The sequence below is a fragment of the Zootoca vivipara genome, chromosome 3 (assembly GCF_965207765.1).
Source record: "Zootoca vivipara chromosome 3, rZooViv2.hap1.1, whole genome shotgun sequence".
In the NCBI taxonomy this organism is placed as follows: domain Eukaryota; kingdom Metazoa; phylum Chordata; class Lepidosauria; order Squamata; family Lacertidae; genus Zootoca; species Zootoca vivipara.
Genome location: NC_142586.1, coordinates 53,660,392 through 53,676,214, shown reverse-complemented (window position 1 = coordinate 53,676,214; position 15,823 = coordinate 53,660,392). Strand labels below are relative to the sequence as shown.

Here is a 15,823-nt window from a genome sequence, read left to right as displayed (position 1 = left end):
ACAGACACATAGTCATTGCTTTTCCCTGTCTTCTGAGAATACAAAACCCATATGGTGCACTCCAAAATGGGAAGCATTTATGCTGTGTGTGTGTGTGTGTGTGTGTGTGTGTGTGTGTGTGTGTGAGAGAGAGAGAGAGAGAGAGAGAGAGAGAGAGAGATTATACCAGAGTAATCGAGAACATATTTTGCTGCTACGTCTTGCTTTTGGATGGACCTGTTACTACTGCCCAGTGAGAGCTACACTAAAAATCTGGATTTTTCAACTAATTTTTTTCTGGGCAACAATTACTTCTCTACCATGGAAGATGAAAAGAACAAGGCAGTCCCTTCAAAATTAACCAGGCAGTCTTCTGTTTCCTGAACCTGGAGTGAAAAATCAACCCCAAGAAAGATGTCAAAACAGCTTCAAAATGGGCAATGAAGTCCCTTCTCTGTGACTCTACTCATCAATCAGGCTCTGACTTCACTCATTTGCTAAAAACACTGACAAATGACAGGCTCATTTCTCACAAAGCAATTACTCTGAATGATACCTGCACATTTTGGTTAAAAACATTCGTGTTCAACAGGCTAGAAGCTTACTTAAAATATAATTTAGAAAATAAAACCCACAGATTTCTGGTTTTCTCTTCTTCTCCTGAATTTGGGGTTTACCTTTGAAGTGCAAAAATGGGAGCATGGCAAACTCACCTTTTCATCATACTGGTATGTTGCCTGTCCACACACAAACACCTGAACTCAGATCAGCTTACAACAAAGCACTATTATAACAAAATTAACAATTTAAAGAACAAATATAGTAAAAAAATAAAACCCAGAGTCAGGGCCCCTTGCTTGCTGTAGGCCCAATACATTAGTAGCCCTCTGTCCCACCCTCAGTGGCCCACACACCCATTCATGTCAAGTCAATTTTGCACTTGGTTACTGTGAATTTTAGTGGCAATTTAACAGAACACAAGTCTGAAACTCTCTTCCCACCCCATTTATCATAACTATTTAGCTCCTACATAGAAATTTTGCAGGGTAATTACCATGGGAAGCCTCTTTGGTATGTGCTGTTTTCCTAATAAAGTTATTACCCACAAAGCCACTGGGAAGAAAGTGAACACCTTATAATTATCCCCCACCAATAGCTTTAAAAGTGTCTAGTGAAACAAACATAGCCACCAAACCTGAACCTGTTTGTCTACAGTTTGGCTTGTTCCTTTCCTAGAGGCTTGACCGATTGCGTTCAAATTTTGACACAACGTTCCTTGCAGATGTGTGAGTGTTTGCATATACGTAGATTATACAGATGTCACACCTGTCACAGTTAAAAAATTGGGGGGATACCATACAAACATGAACAGGAGAGGTTGCAAAACAGCACCCTCTAGTGACGACTACATTGGTACTGCATCTAAAAAAGCTTCCCTCTCCAAAACAGCTCAGCTCAGCTTTACAGACTGTGCCGAGTGGAGGTGGGGACTCACCTGGGTGGGGGGTTGGGGGGAGGAGGGGAAGGGATAGGTAATGGGTCAGGACAGGGTGGGGCCAGTCACAGGGATGAGCCGGGGGTGGGGGAGGAGGGGGCGGGATAGGACATGGGTCAGGACAGGCTGGGGGGAGTCACAGGTATGGGCCACAGCAACGTGTGGCCAGGTACAGCTTATATATATAGAGAGGGGGGGAGAGGGAGAGAGAGAGAGAGAGAGAGAGACTATTCATTTTTGGAAAAAGATATTAAACCTTAAAAGGTATCCAACACACAGATAGAACCTATATACTTGTAATTTGGCAGTCTTTATTCAACCTGGAGGGGCTTCTAGGCATGCATATGCCTTTTCTCCTCTTCATTGGGTAAATGTTGCCCTTACTGTTTCTTGAAAAGCTTGCACGTTTCTTTTTGTCCATTTATGTTGTTCCTAGGGAATTGCCATTTAACCTCCTACTAATCCTTATCCCTTACTAAGAATGTTGTTAAATAAAAAAAATCCTTCAGTAGCACCTTAAAGACCAACTAAGTTTATATTTTGGTATGAGCTTTCGTGTGCAAGCACACTTCTTCAGATACCAGGTATCTGGTATCTGAAGAAGTATCTTCAGGTATCTGAAGAAGTGTGCTTGCACACGAAAGCTCATACCAAAATATAAACTTAGTTGGTCTTTAAGGTGCTACTGAAGGAATTTTTTTATTTTGCTTCGACTCAGACCAACACGGCTACCTACCTGTAACTAAGAATGTTGTTGTTGTTGTTGTTGTTGTTATTTGTTAGTCACTTAATACCTCCCAAGGGAACCAAAGCAACTTACAAACAAACAGACAAAACACACAAAGATATATTAAAACAAAGAAAAAGAAATAACTAAAAACACCCCACCTACTTCTCAAAGGCCATAGATACAGTAGTTAAAGGCCAAAGGAATGAAATAATAATAAAAAATCCTTCCAGTAGCACACAAAAGTTCATACCAATAACAAACTTAGTTGGTCTCTAAGGTACTATTGGAAGGATTTTTTTATATTTTTTGCTTCGACTACGGCAGACCAGCACCTACCTGTAACGATGAAATAAATAATTGACAAAACGACTTTAGACTGCTCCATCCTTTTGCTTGGTTCTTTTCAGAAATTATTTTGGGTTGTATAGTTATTTAAATTCTACTTTTATCTTTAATTTTCTCGATACTTTCAAGGCTGGATGAAGGTAATAAAAATAACAGCTTAAAAATAATCCCTCCTACATACTCAGGACTCCCTCATCCCAAAGCAACATTGTGCCAAATCATGTTTAAAATAAATCAAGGCTTACAAAGGGATAGCCTCTTCAAAAGTATTCTGGTATTCCTGGACACCATAGCAACTAGAAATATAAATCACAGGTAGCAAGAGAAAACCTATCTTCTTTGCACAGATAAATTTAACAGCCATTCTGGCTAAATATGTAATTAGCACAGCAGGAGGCTAGCCATACAGTACTGTATTATGGAAAAATGTAACAAAGTCAGTCATTTGCAGACTATAGCCTTTGTACTTCCCTAAACAGTTATGGTTTCAGCAGACTCAATTCCAACCAAAAACTTAGAAACCAGTTTGGATACTGAGCTCCGAACTGCAGTTTCCTCTCTAAGCAAACACTGGTGTGGCCTTATGTTTGTTTCCACATGACACTTTGTTCCATGGCCAACTCTGACCATCCTGCCACTTAGCATACTTACCCAAAGTTACAGGTAGGTAGCCATGTTGGTCTGACGCAGTCAAAACAAAACAAAAAATCCTTCCAGTAGCACCTGAGAGAGCAACTAAGTTTGTCATAGGTATGAGCTCTCGTGTGCATGCACACTTCTTCAGATACACTGAAACAGAAGTGCGGCTCAATGTGGTGCCTTCCATAGTAGTAGTTACAGGTAGGTAGCTGTGTTGGTCTGATGCAGTCAAAACAAGTTGCTGAATTGCAACTCATTACCAAGCTTAAAACCATGGAGAGACCTGGTCTGAATAAGGACACTGGATTCTTATCTCATTATACATGATAAAGCTTTCTTTAGCACCTCAGCCCTTGCTTTTTCCTGCAAGACCAATTACAGTCGTTAACAGTCATCAACAGGTTTACCACTCCTATCAGCCAATCACCCATTCCCACCACCCTTCTGAGTAATACCCCTCCCCACCCTCTGACTATACATAAGGGTCTGGTGAATTCTGTTTCAGTGTATCTGAAGAAGTGTGCATGCACACAAAAGCTCATACCTATGACAAACTTAGTTGGTCTCTAAGGTGCTACTGGAAGGATTTTTTTATTTTGTTTTCCCAAAGTTGTTTGGGTCACATAGCCAATTAATATTTGGGAAGGACTAATTTACCTGAGTACTTCACTTCAGGTAAAAAAAAAATCCAACCAATATCATCACCTTTGGATGGTTGTCTAAATTATTCCTCAAAGAAGGATTCAGACAACCTTCTTTTCAACAACTTGCTTATTCTGCACTGTACAAATAAAGAACATCAAATCTAAGGGGGTGCCCGGTGTTCACTGTTTCCATTTGTAATGGGCAGCTAGAGAGCAAGGAACAGGGTAGAAACTAGTGACCATTAGTAGAGTTTTCAGAGAAACTTAATTTTTTAGCCAAGAAACTGCATTCATTGGTGCTCTGACAGTTTTTATACTGCCATGACCAAATTATCTCTACTCCTACAGGTGGTTTTTTTAATGCTTATGTTTCATCTCTAATTTCCTTAATTTGTTGAAACCTCCATTTAGCTAATTAAAATAGTATATTAATAATGATTCCTCAAATTACAATGTTTTAGCAGTGGTGTGGAAAGGTTTAAACCTGAACATGCATATAATAGAGAAATACTGTACAACAAGGAGTTTAATGATGGGATTAGCTCTGCATTTTTAAGGGCATACGAATACTACACTAACTAATGTGGACTTTATTAGTTAAGCATATTGTAATTCAATGACTTTCTACTGAACTCATTTGAAAGATCTGCTCATCATCAGCTCCATGTTGCTGCAAAACCTGACTGTATAATTTGCCTGCCTAAGGCGGAACACTCTATGTTCCTTTCAGGTCAAGAAGGTGCACTGCCAATTAATGCACTATGGATGCAGCAAAATCTGTGAGAATTGCATTTTCATTTAAATACTAAGTATGCTGGATGGAAGCAAATGGCTATGAAACAAATCCTGTGTGCAAATTTAGGCTGCAATCCCAACTACACTTACTTACCTGGGAGTAAGTCTGTCTGAACTCAATGCACCTTATTTCTGATGATTATTTATTAATTAATTTGCATCCTATCCTTCAGCCTAAAGGTACCCAGTATGGTAGATAAATAACATACAATATAGCCATATGGAAGAATCATAAAACTAATAACTAATAATCATAAAAATAATAACTATCATAAAGAACAATCCAGCAACAGGAAAAACAGTTCTTTACTTCAGCCATTTTAAAAGTCTAAATAAAAGAACCTCACAATCTTTACTTGATGTAGGAATGTGGGACAGCTATATCTGCAATGAGGGAGGGTCCACAACCAGGGGGGCCACAACAGAGAAGTCCCTGATCCACATCACCACACAATGAATCACAATCATTGATGGAGCCACAAGCAGGGGCCCTCCACAGATATTTAGACCCAGAACAGTTGATAATGGGAAAAACAACCCTTCAAATATTTGAGTCCTGAACCATATAGAGCTTTATACATCAAGGTAAGCACTTTAAATGCGGCCTCTTAAGAAACAGGAATGTGGTTTGTCTCCTTAGGAGTTGGAAATGCAACCCTATTTTGTGGCACCAGTAAGTAACCCAACAGCCTCAATCTGTACTAGCTGCAGCTTCCAGTCTGGCTTCAAGTGGAGTCCCACGGAGAGCACATTACAACGCTCCAAGCATGAGGTTACCAGAGCATGTACTAGTGCAGGCATAGGCAACCTCAGCCCTCCAGATGTTTGGGGACTACATCATCCCTGACCACTGGTCCTGTTAGCTAGGGATCATGAGAGTTGTAGTCCCAAAACATCTGGAGGGCCGAGGTTGTCTATGCCTGTAGTAATGTATCTCAACTATCCTGGTTCATGAACAGCTGAAGCTGGTATAGGTATTCCTTGCCACCTGTTCCTTCAGAAGGAGTGTAACTCCATCAAGAACAGGCAACCTTTCCAACTCTTGGGAATTTATGGTATGGAATGCTGCCATTAATCTGCATTCACGTCTGTCTTTAATCTGCATTCAAGTGCCTAACAGCACAACTCTGTGCATGCCTACTGAAAAGTAGCTCACACTGAGTTCTGGGGACTTATTCCTAGATAAGTGTTCATGGGCTGCAATCCTATGTTCTCTTACCTGGGAGTGGGTTCCATCACTCATCTTTAACATGCAAATTCTCAAACTGACTTCAGCAGATTCTGTGTATGAAGCACTGTCATAAATAAATGGTTATATTTGGTTGCAAATACACCCATTGGAAGGGAAGTAATTGATTCCTAGAAAACAGGTCACAAGTGTATGCCGATCATAGCTGCCAAGTTATCCCTTTTTTACAGGGATTTTCCCTTATGCTGAATAGGCTTCCTCGCGAGAAAAGGAAAAACTTGGCAGCTATGATGCCGATGTGTTTAACAGCACTCATACTCTATGGGGTTTGATTTATGTGTGAAGTAAACAAGTGCTCTGAGATGAGAGAAGAAGAAAAAAGAGAGGCAGGTGATGTGTAGACAACTTCGTGACAAAATACTGAGCAAACTGTAACTAAGGTTAATGGAGCTTCAGTGAGTCTAGCTGAATACTAAGCAACAAGTTCAAATCAATATGACCATTTAAAAGAAAAGAATGGGATCACCCAATAACTAGCTGACAGTCAAGTGGCCATGGAGCTGATGATGGTCCATGCCAGAGGTGGGGAATCTGTGCCCCCTCTAGAGTTCTTCAAATCAATATGACAATTGAAAACAAAGGAAAGACTTTATTTTAAACTTTACCAAGAAAAGTGGACAATCCTCCCCACCCTTCTATGGCGCTGTAATTCTTGAGATCCATTTTACAGGAAGTACAGATTTGGGCAAGAAAGAGAAACACACCCAGGGAAAGTTATTTCCTACATCTCTGGTGAAGATGAGTCATGGCTTCACTTCGCCCTCAGTGTCAACAAAGTTTTTGATGTCATTTCTGAGAGGCTAATACGTGATTTTTTTTCTAGCTGCACTCCTCTCTTGTAATATAATTTCCCAGACTTGCTCAATGATATGGCTGGCATATCAGGGTTATTGTGGGTCAGAAATGAGGAGGATTGTGCTTGCTGACCCAGCTGAGCGAGACTTTTCTGTACATCCCTTTTCTGTACCTGCCTCTAGTCAGTGCTGTTAATCTTTCATTCCCATGAATATTTAATTCCTATCACAGATCGCTAGCCATAAGCCTCTGTAATATTACCTGCTTGAACATAAATGGATGTTGGGATGGAGGGAACATTCCACAAAACGATCAAAGCAGAATGGAAGAAAACAAAACAAGTTGTAAATAAAATTCAGTTTTCCCCAAGTGAAAGAAAGCATCATGAAAACTTTCAATATGCCAGGTCACTAGCTGATTCTATCCACCTATTGCTTTGTTATCTTTACACAGATTTTTGTCTGCTCATGGGCATTTTGCTCATAAATCCTCAACAACTGGGTAAAGCAAGCATACTTTTCATTTCAGAAGGAAATTAAGACACAGAGAACTTGAGTCTGGATGTTCACCTAAATGATGGATGGATGTGGCTTTGGGTAAGACAGAGGTATATCTATACTGGTTATTTTTTTCAAGTAACTGGAAGCACTCATTTAGTACCACCCAATCCCCACAGTTTACACAGCAGATGGTACTTGGCCTGCAGTAATCCTGCTACCTGTAGCTTGCCAACAGGGTTGGTCCCAGCCATTGTAATATTAGCCACAGATTTCTGGTTTTCTCTTCTTCTCCCGAATTTGGGGTTTACCTCTGAAGTGCTAAAATGAGAGCATGGCGAACTCACCTTTTCATCATATTGGTATGTAGCCTGCCCCCCCCTCTCTCTCTTGAACTCAGAGCAGCTTACAACAAAGCACTATTATAACAAAATTAACAATTTAAAGAACAATTTCATAATAAGAGAAATAATAAAAACAATTAATAGCAACAAACAAAATGGCATTTCAATATTTCAAGTGTAAGAACATCTCCAGTCAATGGTAAAAAAATAACAAAGGAGTATGAGAGTTTCACCTTGGTCCTAGAAACATCCCTTTCTATGATGTTCCTCATTGTCTCTCCCCTGTAACAATTTCTTATTGTGTTTCTAATGGTAGTGGGTGGGGTAAATCCCCACCAATGATGTTTTGTGCTCTACCCCTCAAGTGCACTGGGGAAGATGGGAAGTGTGGATATTCCATAGTTTCACTCTCCGTGGGACACTGCTATAAGCAAACTAAAGCCTAAGGCCCCATCCACACTTCACATTTAATGGAGTATTCCACCACTTTAATAGTCATGAAGAAAGGCATACGACTTGGTACAGAGGCTGAGCAACAACTTGACTCTGAAATAGTTGATCAGTCAAAGAGGACATGGCAGGAGCTGCCATTTCACAGGAGTGGGATAACCCAGTAACCTTCTGAATAACTGGCCACAATGCAAGATGACATCCTGTGTCAGAGATGGGAAGCCTGTGGCCTTACAGATATTGTTGGATTATAGCTTCTATCATCCCTGACAACTGGCCATGCCAGCTGGGGCTGATGGAGGTCCAGCAACATCCAGAGGAGCATAGGTTCCTCATCCCTGTACTGTGATGAAGCTTATTGTGTTGGAGAGCTACACACACACACACACACACACACACACACACTACAATCAGTGCAAGCTAACAACCAGAAATGACTCGAAACCCCTTACATAATTGCATGAACAGCAGCTATAGCACACATCTCACAGAACACTATGGTCTAAATGCTAGCCAGATGGATTAGAGCTAAGAAATTATAATTAGCTTGATAGCTTCCTGGGGTTTATGATGCTAAATGCTTGTTCCCATCTCCAAGGGTGTTGAAATTCTGAGTGATATTTTTATTTTTATTTCTTTGATAAGGCAATAAATCTTACTTAAAAAAAAGATGTTCCAACAGACCTTCCTACTCAACATCCTTAATGATGCTGATGGACATCCTATCTGCTCACTAGGATTAGACTCACTGTGGGCAAATACCATTTGTTCCACTAGAAAATATCTGATGAAGACATTACATTTATGCCAATCAATTCCTTTTACAGAAATCACACTGAGAAAGTGTTATCACTGGATCAGTGTTGTTCATTCAAAAATGTCTCATGCTTCAACTTGTGGCTTCAGCATTTATTCACCAGTCAAAAAAACATTTTCTGCTCTACTTTAGTGGCATTTACACTTTTTCTTTGTCTGTACAGCACTCTGGCCAGATGGAACTATAGTTCATATTCCTTTTACACTCCCAGAGGAAGTAACTCTAATAGTTCGGCCAACTGAGCTTGGGAGGGTGTTTCTTTTCCCAGAGACTTGGCACAGTTAAAATATATTACTGTATTATGAGTTTCTGTGTGCCAGATCTTTCTTATTCCTCGATTCAGCAAGTGTTAGAATTTAAGCAAGGTTCCTTAATCCCTGGATCTTGCAAGTGTTATAAGCCAGACCAGCTTCCTGATGAGGAAATGCTTGGGTGGGGGCCATTAAGGTAATCAGGGAAAGGGGTCTTTGGGCCAGATGGCAAATGGGTGGGGCCCCTCCTTGAACTCTTAGATAGTTAGAAGGACAGTCAGAGTTTGAGAGTTGAGCTTGGCTGTGATGTAACCTAGAAGTAAAGTAGCAAAGCTGGAAAGCCAGGAAGGCAGAGCACAATGTTTGATTTCTGTTTGAATCCAAGGCTGATTTCTGTTTGAATCCAAGGCTGATTTCTGTTTGAATCCAAGGCTGCAGCGGTGGGAGAAACAAGAACGCTTTGGGGTGTTGATGCTATGGACCTCTCTAGTATGAAGAAAAGACAGCTCATTAGCCATATGTGACAACTCCCTGGGGCCCTGGGGCCCGAACGCCCACAAAATTCCCCATGAACGGGCCAGGCACCCGCAATCAGTGCTAAGGCCAGGCATGCTGCACAGCACCCATGTCCCCAGGCACCCACAGTCACGGGGCCAAGTTAGCACTCCTGTCAGTAGCACAGTCTAATTAAGAGGCTCCTCCACAATAATCAATGGTAGTTGAAAACCAATGTGGTATAGTGGCCCTAAACTAGGACCTGGGAGACCAGGGTTCAAATCCTCACTTGGTCATGAAGCTCACTGGGTGACCCTGGGCTAGTCACCCTCTTCCAGCTAACTTACCTCACATGGTTCTTGTGAGGATAAAAATGGAGAGGGCAGAAATTTGTATGTGACCTTGAAGAAAAGGTGGGATATAAATGTAATAACTTAAGTAATAAATATATATTACTGTGGAGGGCAGATACAAATGAGCGAAATTGAGAGGAGAGGGAACTTTGAACATACATGTTTTGGCCATATTGACAATTGCTGTCACAAATTGTGAATGCTAAATTTAGAGTTCTGGTATTGCTATAAGTAATCCTATGCTTATTGTTTGAAATTAAGGTATTGTTTCCTCTAGCAGACACTGAAATATTAGTGGCCATTGGCTGCATTTTATAATATGAATTTATTTGAATTTTAATTATTTATTAATATCAAAAACTGAACCAATATGAAAACTTGAAGAGTGGGAGGGGGATACACCTAACCAGCTGGAGGAAAACAGGCTGCAATCTTCTCAGTGGAATTTAAAAATGCCAGGTGCCGGAATCAGGCAAATTAGACTTACAGATTGTGAGAGCATCTTCCATGCTACAACAGGGTTTCAATCAGCACAAATTCCTCCACCTTCAGAGGAGATGACAGGAGCAGCAGCATTGGGAACCAAAAATGAGCAAGGGAGGCTTTCACAGCCTGTTTACCAGCTTTCCCTGCCAAAACATTTCCTCCTTCCAGTAAATCTAGAATTTACAGATAAAAGCATCCCTTCAGTTATGCAGTATGTTTTTGTGGTAGCAAACTGTTTTAGAGAAGTGGCAATAATGAGGGATTAAGTGTGTTTTCTCAACAGCAGCCCAAAGTATGCTAATGCTATATATTCAAAGAAGGCTCTGTCCATTGTAGACAGAGTGTATTTATTCCACGAATAAAGGCATGTGAAACCAGTCTGAAATGAACAGATAATAATGAAGTTTCCATGTTTTGATTTTAGCTTTCCTTCATAGGAGACACAAGATTGCTGAATCTGAATTTGAAAAATCTGGGTTCAGATTTATGCTCAGCTATGAACAGAAAGGCTGATCCTCGAACCAGACACAGTCAGCATTATTTTATTTTATTTATTAAATTCATCAGTCACTTTATCTTGCCAAGGGCAAGGGCAAGGGCAACCCAAAGCGACTTACAACCAAACAAAAAGAAAATAAAACCTACCTAGCAAAGAATATTAAAATTAAAATCACAAAACATACCAAGATAGAAGCAAACAAATGCAAATGAAATGGCAACAAGATCTAGAAACTGAAGATAACCAGGAAAATCAACATTCAAATCAAAGGCCTGTCCGGACAAAGAAGATTTCAAGAGACACCAAAATGCCACCAGAGGAGCAGTGGTCAAACAGATCTTATGTTGCAAGGAGTTCCAAATGTGGATAACAAAACTGAAAAAGCCATCTTCTGATCTTGCCAACAGCACTTCAAGCAATATGTAGACCAAACACACCTTTAAACACACAACAATCAAGCAAATTATGATTGCAGATTGTGAGGACATATTGTATGCTAAAATAATCAGTGAAAGTGGGACCTGCCTCTGTCCTCTAAGCAGTGTCTGCAACTCTTCCTCGCTTCATCCAGTTCTGTGTTTCTGTGACTTCTATGGCTACTGACAATGCTTGGTCCTCTTTGGACTCTTTTTAGGCGTGATAAAGATTGCTTTCTTTAAGAAAGAAAGAAAAGTATATATTGTTCTCCTCGCAGTTTCCCCAAGCATGCTGATACCTCCTTCTAGTTTCTCTATGATCCCAGTTTGGCTAAGATCCTACTGACACTCACTATGTGAGTTTGCTATAAGAAGGAACAGTAACAATTTAATGATACTCCATCACATGCCACTAGGAAATCCTCAGAATCTCCCTGGAACTATTTGTGTCCCTGTGTGAAGGTTGTTAACACAGGACGGAAAAGGGAAGGGAGTATATTTTATATTAAACAATTAAATAGTCCTGAGATGGTATGTTGGATGTTGCATCTGTTCCAACTCTACAGACAGAGAATCTCACCTAAGAGATCTACAGCAAACCTTTTTAGAACTAAAATATCCACCTGATGAAGTTAAACAACAGATCAACAGAGCCAGACAGATACCTAGAGAGAACCTGCTGCAAGACAGACCCAAAAAAGAAAATAACAGAACACCACTAGTCATCACATACAGCTCCCAAGCTAAAACAGTACAACGCATCATCAGAGATCTACAGCCTCTCCTGGACAATGACCGCTCCCTTTCTCAAGCTCTGGGAGGAAGACCTTTCATTGCCTACAGACAGCCACCCAATCTTAAACAACTCCTCACCCACAATAATACAACCACCAGACTTAACATGGACACTGGTACCAGAGCCTGCAATAAACCCAGATGCCAACTTTGCTGCCACATACACCCAGACAACACCATTACTGGCCCCAACAACATCCAACATACCATCTCAGGACTATTTAATTGCTCATCCTCTAACATTGTGTATGCCATCAAATGCCAACAGTGCCCTTCAGCTCTCTATATTGGACAAACAGGCCAAACCCTACGCCAAAGGATAAATGGACATAAATCTGACATCAGGAACCAGAAGACAGAAAAACCAGTAGGAGAACACTTCAATCTCCCAGGACATTCTATACAAGATCTCAAAGTAGCTGTCTTACTACAAAAGAATTTCAGAAATAGACTGGAAAGAGAAGTTGCTGAATTGCAACTTATCACCAAGCTCAAAAGCATGGAGGGACCTGGTTTGAACAGAGATATCGGGTTCTTATCTCATTATACATGATAAGCGATCTTCAGCCATCTCAACCCTTGCTTTTTCATACAAAACCATTTGCAGTCGTTTGCGGTCATCAACAGCTATCAGTCAGTCAATCACCCATTTCCACCACCCTTCTGAGTGATCCCCCCTCCCCATCCCCACCCCTCCCCACCCCTTCTCTACATAAGTGCCTGGAAACTTCCATTTCACTGTATCTGAAGAAGTGTGCATGCACACGAAAGCTCATACCAAAATAAAAACTTAGTTGGTCTTTAAGGTGCTACTGAAGGAATTTTTTTATTTTATATCTAAACAATTACTATGCTCTGCAGAAGATGTATGGGAGGTCTGTTCTTTATTATATAAGAACTGGGGTGTTAGTGTGCTGGCACCTACGCTTAGGAATGTTCTTGCTTCTTTAATTGTGTTTTCCTTCTCAATTGTCTCCCCCCCCCTTTGTTCTTTCAATGAGGCTTTTAAGTGGAGACCCCTGTCTGCATCTGTATTGGATTTTTGATTCATTTATATATGGAATCATTTTCTTTGCATCGTGTGTGTGTGTGTGTGTGTGTGTGTGTGTGTGTGTGTTTGTGTGTGGTGTTCTTTTACATAAAAAACTGTTTTTAATTGTTTTTACACTTTTCGTGTGTTATGGTTATAACAGTTGTATTTGTTTTATAACTGTACATGTTACTGTTGTTACGACTTCATGGTGAAGGCCAGGTAAGAAATCAAATCTATCAATAAATAAGTGTTATTACAATTCAAAAGATCAACACTTGCTAAGAATGAGCAAATTGCCATTACTCTGAAACACACATATCTGTTTGAAGTGTACAAATAAAAAATAGGATGCAATTTAAAAGTTACTGTGGTCTCTGAAGTTTGAGAGTATGAAGCACACATTCCCCAGGGCCAACACTCTTTTACAGCTCCATCACTACTGGGGTCCTAAACATATAATTCTTGTCTTCAGTCTGAAGGGCAGTTCCTATGGGATGCCTTCCTTTGCACAAAAATAAGCAGCTGCAAAGTTTTGGGACAATGCAGGTAATACTTTTCCAAAATCACCTTTTTACAGACCATTGGGATTTCCCCAGATACCTGTGTGAAATATCTATTTACTGAGTAGAAACCCTGGTATAATGTGTACTATCCTAATGACATTCGTTTATTCATTTTCAGCCTGAATGGAAAGTTCTGTGTATCTGTGTATCATATCTGTGACTCAGAAGGTGTGGTATTTTTTCTACATAGTTATGCTTCATTACAATTATGTTATGAAGGTGTTTTTTTTGGGGGGGGGCGGGTTATGGGAGTAGGCTGCCTGTGAAATCCTTCTAACCCCTGGATCTAACTAATATTAAAATATAAACTAGACTAGTTCCTTTGTTGAGGTTATAGCCTGCCGGAGTTCCTTACCATTCATAGCTGCCAAGTTTTCGCTTTTCTCGCGAGGAAGCCTATTCAGCATAAGGGAAAATCCCTGTAAAAAAGGGATAACTTGGCAGCTATGTTACCATTGTGTAAGAGATGCACCATGCAAGACTGTTTTTATGTATTTAGCATTAGGGTCCAAAGTGGCCAGTTTATGATTGGTCATTGACTTGATAATCCATTCAAACCTACTGGACCATAATTATAGGTCACCTTCCAGCAGAAATATGCTGACTGACTAGAGAATCCTGCTGAACAGTATATAAGGTCAGCCTCAGCACTGTATGAGCATCAGAGGGACAACCTTTGCGGGACTATGAAGAGGGTCAGTAAGGGACTTAGGAAGTGGCTCCTCAGATGCAGAAGAAACCTGCACAAAAAGAGCCTGGGATATTTATTTATTTATTTAAATTTATATCCTACCCTTCCTCCCAAAGATGCCCAGGCCAACAGACACCGAACAGAGTAAAATACTATTAAATATAAAGCAAAACTTTTTTTTTTTAAAAAAACCACCTAAAACCTTTGAAAACATTAGGAATTCATAAAACTATGTAAAACTGTCACATTAATAACAATTAATACCACTAATTTCAAGGTTTCCAGGAACAGTGTCTTTCAGTCATCAGATGCCCAGGTAAACAGAGATGTTGTTTAGTTCTTCATAAACGTTAATAATGAGGAAGACAGATAACACTTCATCAGGGAGAGCATTCCACAAACAGGACACTACCAAGAAGGTCCTGTCACTGGCGGAGGAAGAGGAAAGTGGGGGGAGTGCCCCACCCCTTGCAGCGCGATCCCGGTGGGGTTCCATTGCGGCTGCCCCCCGCCCACACTGGGCACCCCACCCATGCAGGCGGTGGCACCCCGCCCCCCAGGGTGCATGCCACGCCCCTTTGGGCGATGTGCCCTGCCCTCCCCCGGTGCCGGAGCATGAAGTTCCGCCACTGGGTCCTGTTATGGTTTAACACCACCCACCTGCCAATCACATGCTGTCAATATGACATCATGTAAAGTGTTTCCTTTTGGTTGGCCTGAATTCAAGTCAGTTTTAAAAGGGGGGGGGACAAAAAAATCTGTTGTGCAGTTTGGCTCCACTCGGAGCCTCTAATCATTCCACCTGAGTTGAGCTGATCACAGGAGTGCTTCTGTTTGGCATCAGATTTAAAAAGTGCCAAATGCAAACCCTATTTGCAGGTGAATAACTGGAAGAATCAGGCGTCCAATGAATCCTTTACCTGTCCCACTCCACACTTTATATACCGTGTGTCACAGTGGCCGGAGCGGGCTACTTCAGAGTAACGACTCTACACAGCTCTGCATTTTATTCTTTTATTGGTGCTGCGTATTTACAGTGCTGAAGTCATTGCTATTTACACGGAGCTAAGTGTTCAGTCGGGTTCAGAACCTCCGAATGGCTTTTGGCGCGTCTTTCTCCAACACAAAAGCCTGGGTAGACCCATCCTCTTTCCTCTCCGCTTTCTGCGTAATTCCGGAGTTGGGGGGATGGGTCTCCCCCCCTTATTTGCCCCTTCCTGTCCCACCTGGGACCCTGGCTCCGCTACCTTGCCTGAGCCTCGGACACGACTTCCTGCTTCCCCACTGGAATCGGAACTCTCTCTGCTTTCCCCTGTGCTCGGGGATGGGCTTGAACTCAGGAGGGGAGGGACTTCGCGATATCCCCTGTCCCTCACATCCACCCCCCTCCCAAGCTCCCCTTCTCCCCTCCCCAGGTCCCCCCCAGGTGTCGGTGACGACTGGAAGCCTAAGAACTCAGTAC

General features: G+C 41.3%; 1 protein-coding gene across 1 annotated transcript in view; it reads right to left on the bottom strand.

Annotated features, from left to right (window-relative positions):
• Positions 1–15,823, bottom strand: part of NKAIN2 (sodium/potassium transporting ATPase interacting 2) — a 479,483-nt gene that overhangs the window by 319,720 nt on the left and 143,940 nt on the right. The window lies entirely within an intron of this gene.